The 20524-nt window shown below is 49.0% G+C and overlaps 1 long non-coding RNA gene across 1 annotated transcript; it reads right to left on the reverse strand.

The window, feature by feature from the left end:
• Window positions 1-848: 848 nt before the first annotated feature.
• Window positions 849-3787, reverse strand: LOC109273385 (uncharacterized). Its single transcript, XR_002083017.2, has 2 exons — window positions 2670-3787; window positions 849-1040 (listed from the first exon to the last, which is right to left on the reverse strand). It is a non-coding gene; the product is annotated as an uncharacterized LOC109273385 (long non-coding RNA).
• Window positions 3788-20524: the final 16737 nt, after the last annotated feature.

The raw sequence follows: 20524 nt of genomic DNA on the forward strand, positions 1-20524 counted from the left end.
ATTTTCTTTCTTTCTCTTTTGGGGAAACACACACACACACACACTAAATAGTCTGGAGAAAGGCCTGATGTCTGCTGTATGCAAAACAACCAGAGAGAAGCAGCTCCCCTTGGGGGCAGCATGGGAAAAGCAGGGACTTTCCAGAGGGTCCCTAAGGAAGGGTGAATGCGAAAGGAAACAGCCCATCCGACACCCAGTGCTGACCTTGCAAGCCCGGGAATGTATGAATGAGGGTGAGGCAGATTTTCTCCGCGCTCGCTCCAGCTGGGTGCATGTCTCTAACAGCCCTTTGCCTCTCTTCCCCAATCGGGAATCATGCAGCCTTGCATCTGGGAGCACAAGGCCACATGCAGTCACCCCAAGGCAAAGTCAAGGGAGAGGCGGACTCTGCTCACCCAAGAGCATGCACCCAGCTCCGTGCTGTTCCTGGAACCCCGCCCCGGATGCTGTCAGCAAAGAACCCACAGGATTGCCTCTTGGAAGAAGAACAAAAAACAGCCCAGACCATATACCAGTTTTCCCTGGACCTCACCCACAAATTCTTCCAGGTCTCTGGAGGCCCTCCTGCTCCTCATGGCCAGGGCGGGGTTTCTAGAAATGAAGAAGGGCCTTGTCCCCGGGCTTGGTGCTCACTGACAAGCCAGCCAGCTCACTCCTCAGCTCAATCTTCTCTGTCCTCCCGCCAGGTCAGCCCTTTCCAGGCTCAGAACTGCCTTTGCAACACCTGGTCCCCTATCGTCCCCATGCTGCCATTTGTTTCTCCCAAAATGCAACTCACAGTGACGGTTAGAGGCCCTCACGTGCACCTTTAAAAAAAACAAAAAAACAAAACAAAAAAAAACACTGAGTTGGCACAGGTGGAGGAAGTGAGTTTTAATAACACGGGTGGAGGGGCAGGTGGGGATAGAAAGACTCTCATGCTCTGTGGAGAGGAACGCCAATGGACGTTGATTTCCTTGGAGGGAAAACCTGGTATTTAAAGTTTTCTGTAGTTGTCTTTCTACCTTCTGACCCTGAACTCCCACTGTTGGAAATGTAGTCTAGGAAGACAAGGTATGTGCACAATGATTTAGCTAGAAGAAGACTTACTATAGCCTGATGTATAATAGCAAAATAAAACTAAGTCATGTCTAAATATCTAAGATGAGAAGTTGTTTAAATAAGTTTTGAAAGACACATGCATTGGAATAGTATCTAATCACCATATTGGACGAAAGAAGGAAATACCAGTTGCCTCCAAGGCCAACTCGGTAGCTCAGGGGCAGGCAATAAAAGGCAACTTCTCACTGAATCAACCCTCTTTTGTATGTGTTGAGGTTTGAACCATTTGGACCATTTAGGTAGATAGATAAAATTTTAAAGGATGTTTTGGAGGAATAGTAGCTGCACAGAGGAAGTTATACAAGAGATAGTGAAAAAGGTATGTCGCAAAGTAAGAAATGTGCTGCACGACACCCATTTCTACTAAAAAAAAAAAAAAAAACTACAGCAACAAAGTCTGGAAGGCAAGGACTGCAAGGTTTAACAGCGTATATTGCCAATGGATGGGATTAACGGGTGATTTTCATTTTTTTTTTTTTTTTTTTGCCTCCTTATATGTATTTCCTAGATTTTCTGTAAGGAACGCCCAATCTTTGTAGGGATGGAGGAAGCAATGAAAGTTACTGTTAATGTTTGAAAAGTGCTTCAACCATGAGTCTTGCCCTTCCTCTCCTTCCTGTCATGGCCAAGCTTCTAGAAAGAATAGACAGACTCCTTGTCTTCTATTTCCTCACCCCTTGACTCACCCAACTCCACCCAAAAAAATTGCCTCCTCCACCTCCTCCCTTACTCCCCAGAAATCTGGTTTCCGCTTCCACCTGTCCCCCAGAAACACTCCCCAGAAATGCCCCGCCTCCATTGCCAAAGCCACTGGATGTTTCCAGCCCTCCTCTCACTGGCCTCCATGCTGTATTTGTGTTCAGTGGACTTAACATTAATTTAGTACCTACTGTGTGTCAGGCACAGTGTTAGGCAGGCACTGGAGGGAGATATCAACCCTGAAGCCTCAGGTCAGTGACCCCAGAGTTCCTGCACTTGCTGGTGGGACAGAATGCCCAAGTGGGTACACGAGGGACAGCCCACCCAATCGTGCCCTCTGGATTCTCCACCAAGCTCTCCTCTCCCCCATTCCCAGCCCCTGCCCCCATCTGGCTCCTACCTGTGTCCCTTACACATCTGTCCCCATGGATTTCTCCTCTCCACTGCTCCTCTCACCCTCCCAGCTGCCTCACTCCTATTATGGAAGGGTCTTGAGTGCTGATGCCCAACATCAGCCTGACCCAGCTACATTCCCTTCCATTGCCCCTGAGGCCACAAGACACCTTGTCACCCAACTCTGTTCCTTTCTTAGTTTGATGGCTTCTCCCCAGGGCCACCCCTACACATACAATCATCTACCTCCTCCAGTCAAGCCCTACCCCCCCTTCCCCCACTGAGATCTGTCTCTTCATACTGCAACTAAAGAGTTTCATCCAAAACACCCACCGGACCCCCTCGCTCTCTTGCTCCTCACCAGTCTGAGAGATAAGACCCCTGCCCCCTCATTCCCACTCCACATCCACCCCTACTTGTTTCCTGGATACTCAGGCCCCCATTTTCTCAACCCTTGCTCTGTCACACCTCTATACCTCGACCCAAGCTGGGTGCCCCCGTCCCTTGGATCTTCTCACAACCCACTCCAGCCTGGCTAAGTCCTTTCTTCATCAGGATTCAGCTCAGCCTCCCTCTCTGTTCCAGAACCTTCTCAGGAATGCCCCGCCCTGGGTGGGCGGCTCTCCTCTATGGTTCTGTCATAATCCAAGAAGAGTGCTCACTTCATTATATGGAGGTGACTCACACACTTGTGACTTTCTCCCAAATCAACGGTCAGCTCCCCTGCCCCCAGGACAGCCAGCGTGAATAACCGCTGTATTTTCAGCTCTTAACACAATGCCTGGCTGATGTAGGCATGTCATGAGGCGAACTGGCGGCTGCTATCATCACAGAAGGAAACCAGCAGAAAGCTGGCCACAAATGATGGAGCTATTTCTTAAGTCTGAAAGCACCCAAGGAGAAGCCATTCCCAAAACTTCCTTTTCCCATGTCGTAACCAAGGTAACCCAGATACCCCAGTGATGAGCCCCTGGCTGGAGGAGGAGGACATCAGGAGAAGGGGGCATCGTGTCCCACGGATGACTCAGGTTGTGTCCCTCCACCTGCTGTTCACCCCAGCCCAGCAAGGAGACCCTCCCTGCCCAGGCCAGGCCAGCCTGAGGGCACCACTCCTCTCCCCAGGGGCACAAGGTTGATCTGAAGGCTTTTGTCCCGTAGAAGAGTGGGGCCCCGAGCCCTCCAGCAGGAGACCCCCCACCCTGCCCCGCCAAAGGCACCCATATCTAACACGGAGGTGAAGGGGAGCAGAGGACCAGGAGAGCCACGCGTTCTGAATCTCATCCACAAACGACCTCAAATCATAGACTGTGAATCTATGGTCTATGGATCTATGGAATCATTCTCTCCAAATGAGGGTCCTCGTAGCCATTGTATTTTTATAAGTGTTTAGAAGCATTTTTTTATTAAGCATCTAAATAGAATATACCACCTACAATTTTTTGTACCAATTCTGGCATTTTTCTTCTTTTTTCAAATATTCAAGGTACTCAAAAAATGGAAAAGGCCAGGCCTCTGTCCATCTCTAAAATGCCCTCTCAGTGCTGACACACAGGGCGGGTGGCAATTCTGAGGAGTTCGAGTGTCAGAAGCAAGACCGGCCTCTTCTCCAGCCCCTCCCAGCCCCTGCCCACCCTCCAGCCTCTGCACACACTTGGTGAGTCACAGGGACAACAAAGCATGGCAGCCTGTGAGGAGGCAGGGCTCCCAGGGGAAGGGGACACCTCCACCTTGGGGATACTGGTTTCCTCTGTCGCCCTGAGAAGGGAGAAAGGTTATTAAATTCAGCACATAAATCTCCATACAGCCCTGCCCCATCGCTGAGCTGAATGCACTTGGCCGGGTGCCTGCTGGGAAAGACACACACAAGAGCCCAGGGAGGACAGGAGAGGGGCCATACGAGGGGGCCAAAGTCTCCCAGGCCCCAAAAACCTGATCTGCTGGGCCTGGCAAGGCCACTACATCAAGTTTTTCCTCAGCTAAGGCAGAGAGAGCCCCTGGAAAACCATCATCAGGCAGTGACAAGAGGGTGTCATATGCAGCCCTGACTGGCTCAGAACCCATGCTGGGAATTAAGTTCATAATTGAATCATTTATCAACAAGTTCACTGGGCATTTCCAGCATGCTCGCTGCTGGGTCCCCACACGAAGGTCTGGACCGCGTCCTTGAGGCATGATAGTCCAGCCCACTTGGCTGCAGAACCAGGACACCAACTGCTGAGAATTTTAGCGAGAGAAAATTCCAACGGCGGTTGAAGGCAACGGTCAAGAGCAGCCCCAGAAAGGCAGAATGCACAGTTCCGGGAGGGGTGCTAAGCGGGGACAGGCCCCTTGAGGGCCTGCGGGAGAAGGCTGATGGGAGGGAGGAAGGAGTGAGCAGAGATCCCAGCTGGCACCTGCAGCAAGGAGAAATGTGACGAGCTCTGGAAGGAGGAGGAGCGGGCTCTGTTATCAGATGGCTTAAAGGCAAACTCTGCCAACCTCTGTTGTGTCCATTTGACACAGTTAGCCACTGTGCTAACTGGCTGTTTCTCAGCCCAAAAGGCAGAGGGATCCCAGCTGCCTGTAGGGCCCAACTATCGGTGGGTGCTATGAATCACGATCAAGCTTGTCCCGAACATGCAACCATTTGACAGATACAAATCAGCAATGGCACGTTCAGAGTTGCTGGCCAATGATAAACCTGAGCAGGGGATACGCCGAAGAGACGTCTGTGAGCCAGCATACTGCCCTCTGTCCATCAGATGGTGTCCATGATGATGCCACCCGAACCCATAAAGGGCTGCCAAACATTCCTGGTTCGAGGTGCCCTTGGTGTCTCAGTGATGCTTTGCAGTACCCCCCAGGCTAAAAGATACACCTGATGGCCCCATTAATAGGTACTTAGGTCCAAACTACTTGCTAGCACAGCACCTGGCAAATGTCCCTGTGTTCACTTTGAACATTTTAAAAATATCCTGTGGCACTCTTGTGAGTTCGCTGCCATGCCCTGGGACACCTGGGCGCAGAAGTGACACAAACCCTGGATTAAGAGTCCTGCAGCACTTACTACCTGCTAGCAGAGTAAGAGACGGTAGGCGTGTGTGGTCTCAAATTTTTGCAAGATCTTATTTTGTAAAAGGTCACTCTGTCGCCCGTGTGGTTTCTGAGTGAGTTTCCTTTCTCCAACCACCTTCTAATACTAAGTCTTCTTGGGAACCTTTGCCTGTAAAGGGTAGTTTCGTTGACTCAAGTCCACACAGTGGAAGTTGGAAGACGTTTCCAGGGGCCTCAGGAAGGGTTTTCACTCACACAGAAGTTCAATCTGCAACGTGCATCCCATTTGAAAGCAACAATAGCAGCGAAATCCCATTTCAGGCGGTTGGATTCCCAATCTCATCCAAGCTGGCATTGCCTTCACATCCATTGTGTGCTTCTGTTTGTACCCAGACAAGTTCAGGAACCTTCTAGAGGGCGGACGTTCTGGCCTCCGGCCTCTGTGGGTCCCCTCTCCACCCTGCCCCAGGCACAACGCTAGCCAACAGGGGCTCTCCAAAGTGCTTGTGGAAATAGTCGTGGGACATGGCCACTAATGAACAGCCACTGCCACCTCAGGGTGTCCCCGGGGATGGTGGAGATGACAATAACAAGCTAAGTGCCTTCCAGACGGCCTCCGCTGTCTCACGTGGGCTCAGTAATGAATCCGAGGCGGGTAGGATCCTTTACTGGTACTCCGAAATGGGAGTAAACGGAAGCTGCAATCTTCTGGAAGCCCAGACCTGGAAAGTAGCATAGACTAGACCCAACCCCCAAATCCACAGCTCCTCTTAGCCCAGATCATTTTTCTACCCTCTATGTGGTGCACTGAAAGCCAGGGACGTGGGTAGCCCTGGGCAGCAGGGAGGAGGGGCGCACGAAGGAACAAGGGAGGAGGGGGGAAATGAGAGAAGGTTCTCTCTCAGTGGGGAAATAAAAGGGGTTTTGAAGGAAGCAAAGAGCAGCGCACACTCTAAGCTTCGAAAGCCAGAGCTTTAATTTCACACTGGAATCCCAATTTCCTTTATTTTTGCACACTGCCCACATCCTGGGCATTGACACCTTTGACCCACCCTCTTCCGCATCTCCACAGTGATTAGCAAGCACAAATAATTCAGAAATCTTTAGTAAAAAATCATCCCAATGAAATTAAGCATGTAATCTATATTCAGGGCAGTGTGCTAGATTCTACGTAATTTTTTCCTTAGTAAAACATGCCACCTCTCTCTGTAGCATTCTTACCACCCAGATTCAGGGATGCTCGACACAGGACATCCTCCTAGCTGTGCCATCACCCCTAGCAACCACTCAGGGCATCACGTGTGTGTGTGTGTGTGCGTGCACGCACACACACACACATACACATTCAAATATTTTCTCCTCTCAGTGTTCTGGATGCTAGTCTCTAATTCTTAGTGATTTGCAAAGCATTCCTGTAGTGAATGATCAAAGTTTGACACACTTTTGTCTTTCTCCAACGCAGCTCACAGCTAGCAGAGGTGAGCGCTCTGACTGAGGAGTCTGGTGGGACCTGCTCCCTCCCCAGACCCTCGTGCTCTAGCTCATGGTCTCCCCATGGGGCCCTTTGGGACTGATCTGCCTGGACAAAGGTCTCCAGCCCTGGGGCCTCCCAACTCTTCCATATCTTGGATGTCATGCCTTCAGCTAAGGCAAGGGCCTGTCCCTGCCCAGCCCCTAAGCTCAAATAAGCATCAGGGCCCTGAAGGCTGCTGACACATGCTGACAAACTCCTGTTTTCCCATTCTGCCTCGCCATCACCCAGTTCTTCCGGGCTCTCTTTTTCCAGTCCGTACATCTCAGAAGCTAACATGAACATCCGCAGTAAGGGAGAGCTGAGGGATCTGGCTACGGCTAGAGACACACTCAGAGGCCTCCCAAGGAGGCTTCTTGTCTTCAATCTTCCTCGTCCAGCTGCCCCACATGTCCTCACTCCAAGGAGAGACGGGGCCCAATGAAGTGGTCACCTAATCCCAGGCTGTCCAGTCCATGTGGCCAAAGTAGGCCCTGAGCCTCAGACTTGGCCTCCCTGCACGACTTCAGGGTCAGCTGGGCCCAACAGTGACATCCTAGGGTAGGCCGATGTTCTTCAATTTTTTTTGACCCCAAAACCATGGAAAGAAATTAACTTTTCACCCCCACCCAGTACAGATATTTTTATACACTCTAGATTGAGATACAGGCACAGATAGATGTACCTATGATCATAAAAAAACCAAAACAAAAAAACCCACTTACCTTTTCTGTAAATGATACACTGAGGCTTTTTTTTTTTTAATCTTGTTGTTTTAAAGTGCTGGCTGTAAACCACTAAACTGATTTCACAACCCACTAACGGTTTGCGACCCACAGTGTGAAAAACACTATTGTAAGATAGGTGATGTGCCTTATTCAGCTTGCCCCCGACAGCCTTTTTTATTCTCAAGGGGTACCAAGGAAAGTTCCAAATCTGAACTGATCTGAGAGCCGCGCCATCCCCCACCCCTCTGCCCCCAGGGAGGCGGAGGGAGCTGGACGCCCAGCAAAGTCTCAGGGAGGCCAGGCCAGGCGTGGGAGGACCCAGCCTGCCTCCCTCTCCATGGCTGTCTTCCCTGAACCCCTGCACCCCTCTCTCCATGACGTTTATGAGTTGTTGAGGTGAATGGCTGCTGAGCCCCGGCAGGAGGGGAAGGGGCAGGGAGAGGTGGGCATGAGGCAGAGAAAGAAAAGGCACCACCCTATCGCCGGGATGACGCCTGTCGGCACCACATCCTGGGCACCGGCCTTTGCCCCCCTCCCTTTCTCCCGCCAGGCAGAGGACCCCCATCTTTCAGACCCCAACCCCTTTTCTCCACTCAGAAAACTCCTTCCATGTCACCGGCCTTCCCTGACCCTGAGAATCCAGAGAAGGGTGGGTTACCACTCACACCCCCAATGGCTGGGGTTTGAGGACATCTATGAACGGTGTTCAGTTCCAGCTTAAAGAGGGTGTGACCTTGGGAATCACTTGACAGTCTTTTAGTTTTGACAGAAGAAATTTGTCATCTTCTGGGCCTCCCCACATTGCCACTGCCCGCCCCCCGGGTGGGCAGAGCAGGAGCCCCAGCCGCTTGCCCGCATCTTTACCCACACTCTTTTTCTCCATTCTTCTCTGGATGGCAAGGGTCGCTCTGTGTCCATTTGAGACGCCCAGTCCCCTGAAAGCGATGGTATCTGTTGCGTCCATGGGACTATGTCCAACCAACCAGCTTCTCCAATGACCTATAGCCGTGTCGTCTGTGTGTGCCCAGGAAGTCCGGGAGGGATGTGATGAACGCTCCACACGGCGACAGTGATTTCTACTCTGGGGCTGGGGCAGGGTTGGTATTCCTTGTTGATGGGTCCAGAGAGGTTCCCCTTTTCCCTCAAGAACACAAGGAGCACCTCCAGACTCTCCTTTCCTTTCTTCCTTTCTCCCTGCTTCTTTCACCTCAGTCCAAGTTTTTTCCAGCCCACCCTGGACGTCAGTATGGCGTCGACAGTTAGATGCACCTCTCCAAATGGCATGCTGCAATCGCCTGGAACCCAGTCCTGGGGGGTCAGGGGACATCGTAAGGCAGCAGGCACAGTCTTCAGGCCCGTTGGTCAAGGCCGAGGCCTCGGAACCATAAAAGCCAATCCGTGCCCTCAAGGAATTTACAGTGTCTTTAGCAAGAGGTGAACAAATACAGGGAACCGTTGAAGGCAGGGAGGAGGGGGACTAATTGGTTCTTAAGATTCCTAAAGAAGTCTGCATGACTGCAGAGGCCAGTTTCAGCTGGAATCTGAGTGAAATTTAACGCTTAGGGGGAGCAGGTGGGGGGACACCAAGTGCTCAGGAACATTTGAGGGAACATTTGGACAGGGATGGAGGGCACCTGCAGAAGACAAGAAGGACGAAGCAAGAGAGGGAGGCAGGGAGCCACACACTGTCCGGTCACTCACACCAAGTTGGAGAGTTTGGACTTTAACCTGTGGGCAATGGGAAGCTGTTGAAGGTTCTGTGAGCCTAGCGGGGAGGAAATGGTGGCAGGGGAGAATCGCTTGTCAGTGGTGCATGGAAAGGACTGGAAGGGTTGTGTCCTCAGTCTGGGAGACCAGTTGGGAACGTTTGCACAGGCTCGGGTGCCTGGCAGCCAGGATCGGAGCTCATCTGGAGACTTAGGGGACGCACGAGTCAGCAAATGACATTGGGAAGGCACCAGGGAGTAGTGACTGACTTTGCTGGGGTCAAAGATGACATTGAGTTTCTGGTTTGGAAGAACTGGGTGCCATTCCACAGCGGGGGGCTGGCCATTATTTGAGAGCATAGGCAAAGAGTTCATTTGCAGTCAGGTTATAGGAAAGGACTATATCCTGGATGCAGAATAGAAATCCCACCAGAGGGATGAGTCTGATTATACACGTCTTTTCTCCCTCTCCACTCTTCCCCACCCCCCCCAGACCACATCTCTTCAGGCATCAGAGAATATTTTCCTTGGACCTGGGTCATCGTGCCCTAAGCAATACTGGTGCATCTCAGTAGAGAGATTTGCAACCAGCTGTTCCACCAACCAGGTGACTCAAGCAGAAGGCAGCTCACAGAGGACGGCTGGTGTGCTGCCTAGAGACCCCCAGACCCCTGAACTGACTTGTGCTTAGGGAACAAATGGTGCCACTTGTCCTTCTGTTGGCTCAGTGGCCCACCAGTTCCTACTTCTTGTGATTCAGGCCTTTCTTCTTGACGAGTAGGTTGCAGAGAGTGACGAGGATCTCTGCAGAAAAGTGTGTTAGACCAAGAATGAGGCCAATCCTATTTCCCCACCATCTGATCCATCTATCTACTGGTGCTCCTCACAAGGCACACAGCCAAGTCTACCTTGGCCCAGACGTGAGGGCCACTTTCTATTGGTGCCCACGTCTGGCTATTTCCCCTGAAGTGCCATTTCTATTCATACTCGATGTGTACAGGAGGCCCCTGCTCCTCTCTCCTCTTTGATGTTGTCGAAGCTTCCTAAGGCCCTCAGCTTCTACCTCTGGAATAGCGTCTGTGGTCCCTGATACTTCCTACGTGTGGGAGGGGTGGGGATGGGGCAGACTTTGCAGCAAGGGTGAGATCAGGTAGGGGTTGCTCCAGAAGATGATCAGAGGGGAGAAGGCCAACCTGACCTCTGGGGGGTGGGGGCGGGGTTCCCCAGTCCAGGGCTCATTCTCTGGAGGGTCAAGTGCTCTGGAGTAAGCCCTCCTGTATCTTTCCCTCTGTACTTTGGTCACACCACCAAAAATGAGCAGCTCCTGTTGACTCTGGGTCGAAAGGTCCCTTGTGCCTGGGCCCTCAGCTGTGAAACCCTCTTTGGCCCCACCTGGGGAGGGGGCTTATGCAAGACAGGGCAGCTGCCCAAGCCATGCAAGCCACTGTAGGCTGTGACCAAGCAGCCCCAGGGATCCACCCCTGCAGGCTCCACCTTGTCCAGTGTGGAGGCTCCCTGGACCCAGCCCCAGAAAGGCCTGAGCAAAGGAAACACACAGGGCCCTCCAGGCCACAGTCGCTTCTGATGTAAAATGAGGTCTTTGAACTTGGGGGCCTGGAAGTGGCCCTCCAGTACTAGCGGTCCATGATTGTCTGAAACCCATCAGCTTTTTCTTCTTCACCCCACAACTCAATTTTCCCTGCCTCCTGCACGTCAATGACGCAGGCGGGAGTCCCCCACGAGGCGGCCCAGTGCCATGTCCTGGGGATTATATCTTGATTGTGTTCAACATTTGCCTGAATAGAAACCAGGTGACAGCACTCTGGAAGGACCCCCGCTCTGAAGGCGCTTTCACCCCTAAGCATGGATCAAATGCATCTGGTGGGTACAGGACACCAGGAACATGTGGCAGACCCCACCTCCAGATGCCCACGGCTCAGTAGGAGGAGAGGGACCAACAAATAAACAAGAAAATCTAAACTAGGTAGCCTTTCCTGGTGGGTCCGAGCCAGCCCAAGGCCCTGCCTTCTCCCCGGTTAGCATGAGATGATGGACTTTTGAATCAGGCAGTGGGGAGAGAGGGTAATAATGTTACTCCCAATTCAACCCCGTAGCCCCAACACCCTTTTAGCTTTTGCTTTATGCTTTGGCACTTTCTTTGTTTTTGGTTTGCAGGTGATTAGGATCTTGACTATTAAGAAACTTTTATAAATTTGGCTGATGTACACTGATTCTTTCTTCCTGGAACCTAGAGTCTCCGCCCATTTCCTGATGGGCACTGTCACCTGGGAGCCCCAACTCCACATGAGACAGGAAATCTTGGAGTATCGATGATGGTGCTCTCAGCACTGGGAAAATGGAGGGACACCAGAGATGGTGGCAGAAACTGTCACCAGCCCTCACCCCAGGACCCCCCAAAGGAGCACCCATCACCCCTTTATTCTTTGCCCTTCTCTTCAGCCAGGTTCCTTCTGAAACAAATGACCAGCTTGTATGTTTGGGTGATGTTTTTAAGCCATGGCAACTGTCCCCCAGGTTGGCCCAAACTCTCCTGGGGCCTGGGAGACCCCCACCTTTCTTTCTGTCCATTTCTCCCCAGTCAATCATCACAAGGAAGGCCTAGAAGTATTACAGTCTGAAACTAGCTTAGAAGTATGTCAGTGGGGCCAAAGCAGGGTCAGTGGGGGGCGGTGGGGGGATCTTTTCTACAGTGGCTTTGAAGCTGCCATTGAGCACATGTCCCCTGACTCTAAGCAGCATCCCAACTCAAAACAAAGTGGCCCCGATAGCCCCAGATACCACCTCCTACTCTGTGCCTGGATACTGACAGGTGGTCACGTCCCCAAAAGTTTGTGTGGACACTTCAACCTCCTTGCCTTCATAAAGATTAAAAAGTGTCTAGCAGACAGACAGGATCTCTGCCCCCAGGAAAACAGTGATCTAGAACAATGAGACAGATATTAATCAAATGATGACCCAAGTCTGTACTTACAATTCTAAGAGCAGAGAGAAAATGCCCAGGGTGCCGTAAGCATAGTGGAGGTTAAAGTAGAGAACAGGCCTCTAGAAATTTCTAGTTCCCTCTTGCCCCAGCTGAATCTGACTTCCGAACAGATGATGGTTTCTTCCCAACTTCCTTCCAAGTGGTGAGATAAAAGAGCTCCTCTCCTGCAGGTAACTCCCGTGTGGATGCCAGCCAGAAGCCGCCCTGAGGGTCTCAATGGTTACTGGGGCTCCCAGAGACCTGCTCCCACAGGCCTCAGGCTGGAGAGACATGGCAATCACATGACAACCTTGCACATGCAGTAAGTCCGAGCGGCTAGATTGCGATTTTAGCTTATTTTTGGTCCTTCTCTGTTCCATATCTCTATCCTTTGGTTTTAAAAAGGCCAGATCAATTTTGAGCCTGGTTCTAAACATGGAAACTTAACTCACTTTGTACCTGCTCCTGGTGCCTTCGCCGTGGAGAGGCCCTGCTGCCTTGGGTCATTTGCCCCAAGAAGCTTGGGTCCTTTGTCTCCCAAGTAGGGGGTGCTCAGAAATCCTTCCAGAGACTCAAGTTGCATCGCAGTGTCCAGTTTGCAGCCCGTACCACTTACCTGTGGCTGAACACTGAGAAGTAGACCAATCTCCTTGTTTGTAATCACAGATGAATTCACAGCAGGAAGGCGATGCTCCCGGGGGCGGATCTAAATGGGCATTTGGCCCCAGATAACCCTCAGCCAAATCTGGTGTGCAGCCTGCCTAGACCCCGGTTGGTTTATTACCTCTCAGAGTGGGCAAAGCTTAATATTGGTCTTCACTTCTTGCTCAACACCCTTTCTCCAGAGAGAGTCCTTGGAAAGCACCTCCTTGGACAGGAAAGGAGGAGGCCAGAAATCTGGCTTCCAGAAATTCTGGGATTCAACAGGTGCCACTCTGGCTTGCCCTTCCCTGGCTCCTTGGGATCCTATGTGAGTGCTGTGTGACTCTCAAATGTCTCAGGGAAAGAAAGGTAGAGTCTGGCCAGTTCTTCTCGCTATCAGGCGTGATTGCCACATGGTGTCACCATTGAACACTGACCCTGTGGAGGGTCCCCGGACTTGAGCTGGTCCAGCAGTGACAATGTCCTGAACAGGCTGTAGACTTCTTCAAGAGAAGGTGACCCCACTTCTATGATGTTAAACTCAACCTAGGCCCCACCTTTGAGCATGCCTATGAGTATGCACGGGTGTGTACACACACACACACACACACACACACACACACACACTCGGTGGCTATTTCCAAAGCACGTCCAGCGTGCCTGAGTGACTGGGTCAAGGATTGCTTCCATCCCCACAGAGTGTGCTAGAATCCCATCCCTTCCCCCAACTGACCTCCTCCTTGTGGCCTTACATTGAGCCTGGGCCAGTAGTCAAGGTAGTATTTTATGCCTGAGTGTGGTGCACCTTTATCCATCCCAAAAGACTTCAGGACTTTGAATATCAGGAATTAGAGGTTGGAGTCTTTGCCAGAAGGTCCTAGCTCTTATGCAAGTAGATTTACTTCCTCACCTAATTAGCTCTGCATTCAGGAGACTTCTGAGGGCAAGTCAAGGAAGGTTCTATAACAGTCTAAATCCATAAAAAAGCAACTGCTTGCTCTCACTGCTCTCTCTACATAACAAAGAGGGACGTTCAAGTGGGTTTTTCAAAGGGGAGAGATTAGCTTCTCTCAATTAAAAAAAAATTAAGGCAGCTACATTTACATTCCTTCTGTATGTGTGGTCCTTTCTGTCTGCTTGGGGACTATGGTCTCCTCTAATGATCTTTGATTCTGTTTACTCCACTAAAGAGTTATCAAAACCTAAATTCTAAGACTTTTTTAGCCCAGGCAATGGGCCTTCCCTGTTTAGACATGGAAAAGAGAATATTTTCCCATGAGCTGTTCCTCTAGAAACAGATTATTAATCTAAGCAGAAAATCTCCCTGACTTATAAATAGCACGGGTAGTGTTCAATGTGGTCTATAGTATACATCTGAAAAAACAAAATCTAACTTCGTTTCTACCAGGGGCCAGCACCATGGATTATATCACATCGGGCTGCGTTTATCACCCTTCTTTAAACTTTTAAGATATCTAACTGGGATGATTAGAAACCAAAATATGCAAGGCTGTATTGGCCACATGCTGCTTTGTAGCAGAGCTGTGCGAGTCTGTCCAGCAGACAACTAAGAGAGGGTTTCTTACCTCGCTGCCTATCAAGTGATGGCTCCTCGAACTGAACTCTTTGGGGTCGGCTTAGGACGAACTGTCGAGCCTGCAGCCAGGAAAAAAATAAAAAATCTTTCTAGTCAGAAACCACATCTAATCTTCACAAATTATTATCAATTTCTCTTTGCCATAAAAAAAAAAAAAATCTCAGATAATACACGTCCTTGATGGAGGGCCAGCATATCTGTCCATGAGATCCAGGGAGGGGTTGGGGGGGTGGGGTGTACTGGGGAGAGGAAGGAAGAAAGCAGGTAAATTAGAACACTCATTTATTACATATAGTGTCAGATTATTTGACATTTTTACAGTAAGCAGTCGCTTTCATGCTTTTATAATTCTTAATTTTTTTTTAAAGTTCCAATGTCAGTTCTTTCTTGATTAAACCCAACTATAGCTGTCTTTGGCTACTACTGTACCCAAGAAACAAGGATTTAAGCACAGTGGTCTAGAGACAAATTAGCTTGCTGATTATCACCCCAAGGAGACATCTCGTAGGAACAACATAAGGCTGTAGCTCGTGTGGATTTTTGGCTCCGTTGATTAAAAAAAAAAAAAAAAGGCTTTGAAATACACTAAATGAGACCAGTTCAGATCCCTGTACTGATGCATGTAGGAAGTCTGTATTCTAGCATCAAAACAAGGCATATAGAAACTGTCGTTCTCAGATAAGAATTTCCAGTTCAAGAATATGGGATACAGTCTGAAATTCCATTCATATCTGTGAGTAATTTGGACCCACTTTTAGGTGAACCAGATACAAGTCCCCCACTGTAGCTGAGCTCTTCTTCATGCAAATAACATGACCTCATTGCCAAGATTAGAAATACCTTGATAGACAACTGGCCCTACTTTCAATCAGCTATTACAAATTCTGCCCCCACTCTCTAATATCCTCATGCCTCATGTCGACACTATCATTTACTGGGGTGACATTTTGAAAACGTGGATTTCTTTTTTATTTATTTTCTTGTTTTAGAAAACATCCATTTCTTGCAGATACAGGAAACTACTTTGCTCAAAGTTAATTGAGCATTTTAGAGTAATTTCAGAAATGTGTTTATAGGCTAAGGAGGGCATCTGGTTACACCTATTCTCAGAATGATACCGGCTAAAAGAAAAAGCACAGTCAACAAGTATGTTTCAACCTCTATTGTGTTTGGTTTGGAGAAATCAAAAAATAGAACACAAATTGAAATTTAACTACCCATGGCAGTCTGAAAAATAGATCAAAGCTGCAGAAAGATATAATTTTTTTAATTACGTGAATTTGCTGTCGTGATTTTTATGTTTTGTTTCTGAAGGGTAGAGAACGATCACACCTATTCCACACTTCCACATATATCACACTGCAGCAAACGAAGGCTTTTATTTCTGCCTCCCTGAAATGCACATTCATTTTCCTTTTGAACAATGGTGTTTGAGGAATCGGAGGCCTCTTGGTGCAAGAGTCCTTCAAAATGCTGCTCAAACTGAGGATTTTGAGGAGATGATTACCACTTGGGGACCTGGAAAGGGTTATCCTGCAGCACGTCTATAGAATTATTTCCATGTTTGTGCTCTGCAGTAACTTGTAATTCAGCATCAGGATTCCCTTTGCTCCCCATTTTTAACTAACAAGGCCAAAGCGGGTCTAAAGCAAATAACGAAGGACTAAGGGAAAAAACTGAGACTGTTTGGTGGTCAGAAAACATCATGGCAGCTGGCAGTGAGAGCCAGGCCACCCAAGGATGGCATAAGTTTTAAAGATGCTCAGAGAGTCTCCCCAAGCTACCCCACAGATGTGACCAATACACACACATAGCACCCACACTTGGCCTTAAAGGGGAGCACCGTTCAAGTTTTTTAAACCCACTCGGCGTTTTGACAACCCCCAACCCCAAATCGCGGCCATCCTTTATACAGCTACTTGAAATTCCAAACTAAATTCAACCCCATAACCTGGAAATTCAAACATGAAGGCAAGAGGACAACACTCCAACTTGCCTTCACACTCTACAATAGCCACACACCTGTTAGAAAGGCGGAAACTCCTTTCTATAGTCCTGTAGACTATAATATGATTATTCATCAAGATACTATAAGAGCATCAATTGGAAGATTCTTCGTATTAATAAGACATTAAGGAATATATACCAAAATCTACCCAAATATACCAAAATCTCCCAAATTGATTTCTTTCCTCTATTCCAACAACAAACAGAAAATATAGGAGTATATTGGGAGGATTGAAAAAACTCAGAAACCACACTAATGACAAATGTCAAAGACCTATATTAAAAACACAAACCTTTTACAGAGATTGATAAAAGAGAAAAGTTAATGGAAAGACGTAACCTTGGATTGAAACATTCAATATATTAATGCTGGTAATCCTCACCAAAGTAATTGTTAGGTGAAATGCAAGCCTAACTAAATCCCAGTGGGATTTTTTTTTTTTTTTTTTTACCTTGATGAAAGATTCTAAAGCTGATCTGGAAGGGGAAAAAATGATGAGAGGAGAATAGTTAAGAGTTGTTTAAAGAATATCAAGGAAGTACTTTCCCTAAGAGATACCCAACTATATTATTATTGATACAGTCATTAAAATAGTGTGTTACTGATGCAAGACTCAAATCAATTGAAGAAGTGGAACCACACAGTCCTGAAACCTATTATATGGTTTTTTTTAAACTTAAATCTGAGAAATGAAATACCAGAAAGCAATGGTTAATGTTTGAATTATCTAAAAGGGAAATTGGAAAATATGGCCGTTTGGGAAGGGGAAGGAATCAAATTTGATTCCTATCTCATAACATACATTCAAAAACATTTGAGTGTATTAAATGTAAAAAAAAATGAATCCAAAAATATCTAAAAGGAAATATTGGTGTATATTTAACTAAAGCCTAGGTGAGGAAAGGCTTTTTAAAAAAATTTTTTAATGTTTTATTTATTTTTGAGAGAGAGAGAGAGAGAGAGCACAAGCATGGAAGGGGCAGAGAGAGAGGGAGACACAGAATGTGAAGCAGGCTCTAGGCTCTGAGCTGCCAGCACAGAGCCGGATGCAGGGCTCAAACTCGTGAACCATGAGATCGTGACCTGAGCTGAAGTGGGATGCTTAGCAGACTGAGCCACCCAGGTGCCCCTAGCAAAAGCTTTTTGATCATGAAGTAAATGAAAGTGATGATCAGAACAGAAGGAGTTATCTAAAAACATATCAAAAACAACCTGCACAAAACATAAAAGGAAATGATACATCGGTTAAAAATATTTGAAGGAAATGAACAAAGAGCTAAAAGGTTTAATACAGCAAATACTTTTATACATCAATAAGGAAGACAATCCTGGGCAGACAGAGAATCCCAAGCATACAATTTTTAGAAGAAATACAAGTGTGTAACTAAATTCATGATAAATGTTTGATCTCAAGGTTAATCAGAAAAAGGCACATCAGCAAAATGAGATCTTTTTTGCAGTTAATAACTGTGTATTTTAATTATATTCACAGTTGACGAGGTGAAGAGGGGTGGCGGGGGGTGGGGCTGTTCAGGTCCCCTTCCAGGGAGCCTGCCTGGGAAGCCTGGGAAGCAGAATTGACTGACAGCTCTAGCTGCCTGCCCCCTGGTGACCCCTAAGGGTCCCAACCACAGCTTGAGAGTGACAAGGGTCCTCAGACCAGCCCATTCTTGCAAGAAACTTTGGTTTGGGGGTTCCCTACCTCTGCTCAAAACTTTCTTAGAATCATGCCACAGTCTGAGCCACTTCTACACTACCCTTTCCTCTCTCGCCTTCCCAAATTTCCATCTGAAGGCTCTTCTGCTGGCCCTGCCCCCCTCCCCACCTTCCCCTTCACACTGGCATCACCCCCATCCAAATGCATCTCGGTGCCTGCTTCTCAAGACACTATAGTGACACAGGAAGTGATGTGGGCACCGTCCTACTCTGCTAATGGGACTGTCAATGAGCACAACCTTTTTGGAAACTACCAACGATGGAATTAACGGTGTTTCCTCATTGAATAGGATATTGTGTGGTTGTGAACCATCAGGTTTGGAAAGAACCCTGATGGGAAAATATTTGTGTTATAATCTTAACTGGCTAAAGCGAGAAACTACATTGACAGCATGACATGAGTTTCAAAGAACCATCACATAATAATAGATGGACACATAGAAAAAAGACGGGCAACAAACCCACCCTGATGTACAGGGTGGCTATGTCAGAGGAAGGGGCTGTGGATGACTTTTTCCTCTTTATATGTTTCTGCGTTTTTTGTATTTTCTGCAGAAAGTAGGTATTATTTCATAGTCAGGAGCTTTAAACGACAAGATTTAAATGCAGGCCAGAACAAGAGGGGGCAATAGAACAGGAGCCCAGTGTAATTGTACAGGATCCGCTGTGATGGACTGGGAAGGGGAAGAGGGCCCCTGGCCCCAGGCCGGATGGAAAGGCCGCAACAGACATTCAGATGACTGGAGTGGCCATGGCCACAGGCAGGAATTGCATGGTCTGAACCATCAGTGGGAAGTGGGAACGGGGTTGGTTTTTTTTTAATGAGAAAAACAATAGGAAAGATTGAGAAGCTCAAGTCAGAACAGGAAAGAGTCTTCAAGTGCTAAGCCAGTCCGTGGAAAGCCTTGGAAGTTTCTTTGGCATTGCCAGCTGACTGATACTCCCTTCTCCCTGCCATTCCTCTGAATCCCCAGATTAAACCCAGAGAAAGCACCCACAGAGAGAAGCAGCTAGAAGGAGTCTGAGGCTTAGTCGTCATGTGCTCATCTACCTGAGTGCATGCAGCCTAGGCAGCCACGGGGCCCCCGGGGGGAACTGTCCCCACCCCTAAGGGAGGGCAGCCTTCCCTTGAAGTGGCTCTTCCTCAGGGGTTGTTTTTCTTCTCTTTTGCTTCATCTGCCTCTCCCTCACATGGGCGAGGGGGCGGAGATCCATGCCTCTCAGTCTGGACTCTTAGAGAAACCCCTAGACTCCCCCTCCCTTGAGGACCCGTCTCTGGCCACTTTGCCTTTCTGCTTTTTTACTCCTGTATCTGCGGCTAGCCACAGCTGTCTCTCTCAGACAGAAACCATGAACTCTGGTCCTGGATGACTCCTCCCACCCCCAACGCTGTTCCCAGCCCCAGTAGGATATTTCTGGGCCCCTGGGGGCCTCACCTACCCGGAGGAGGGTTCCAGCTCCCCAAAGGCTGCCCTGTTCCAATCTGCCCCTGCCTGTGGAGGGAGAAAGGAGGGAGGCTTGGGGCGGTGGGGGCAGGGGCAGGAGGCGGGCAGGCCAACCCCCTCCTCCTCTTTCTTCCAAGCGGCAGCAGGCAAACCCCTCTTCTTCCAGTCTGGGCATCTCAGAAATGCACAGGATTCTAGAGATGAAGAAAAGCCCGGACATGTCGTTTACACTTTCACAGCTAACTGCCGAATCCCTTTCAGTCAAATGCCCAAGTATACGTGGCAAGACTTGCTCCAAGAAGTGATGGGGCCTGAGGCTCAGGGAATCCTGGGCTCCCAGGCTCTGATCTCAAATAGAGCCAAGCTCCATTCACCCGTCCCTAAATGACCAGAGTTTAGGAGCAGCTGGGACTCCTTTAAACTCCAGCTGGGAGAGGGCAAGATTGAGCTCACCTGGTATCTTTTCACAAGGGATACAAGAGATAAGTGATTCCCTCTCCCTGTACCCCTACAAGCATCTTCGGAAAGGTCCCTGGGGGACTGAAGCAGGGAAGGTGGGTGAAGTGCCCCAAAGCCCTCCCACACAAAGCCCTGCTTTGGGCTGCGGTCCATTCTCAGTATCCTGGCCTTGCCTCGCATCCCCAGCTCTGGGAAGCTATTGTCCTAACCATTGAACCTAGTGTTTCCAGGAACATGGTAGTCAAGTCTCCAGCGGCATCCCTCAGACCGCCAGCACCCTGGCATTGTCCAGACGGCCCCGAGCCTCAGGGCGCTGCCCACTAGGATCTGACCCTGCCAGAGCTGGGTTCACTGCTGCTGAGCCAAGTCAGAAGCCTTTCCTTTTGTTGTTCTCTCCTCTTCTGCCCCAAGCCACCAGGGTCTGGGCCGCAGGAGGGGTGTGGTCCATCCCTGACATCCAAGAGTCACTTTCATCTCCATCCGACTCAAGTCACTGCAGCGTCC

The sequence above is a fragment of the Panthera pardus genome, unplaced genomic scaffold (assembly GCF_024362965.1).
Source record: "Panthera pardus isolate Hobbes unplaced genomic scaffold, ASM2436296v1 HiC_scaffold_24, whole genome shotgun sequence".
Taxonomy (NCBI): domain Eukaryota; kingdom Metazoa; phylum Chordata; class Mammalia; order Carnivora; family Felidae; genus Panthera; species Panthera pardus.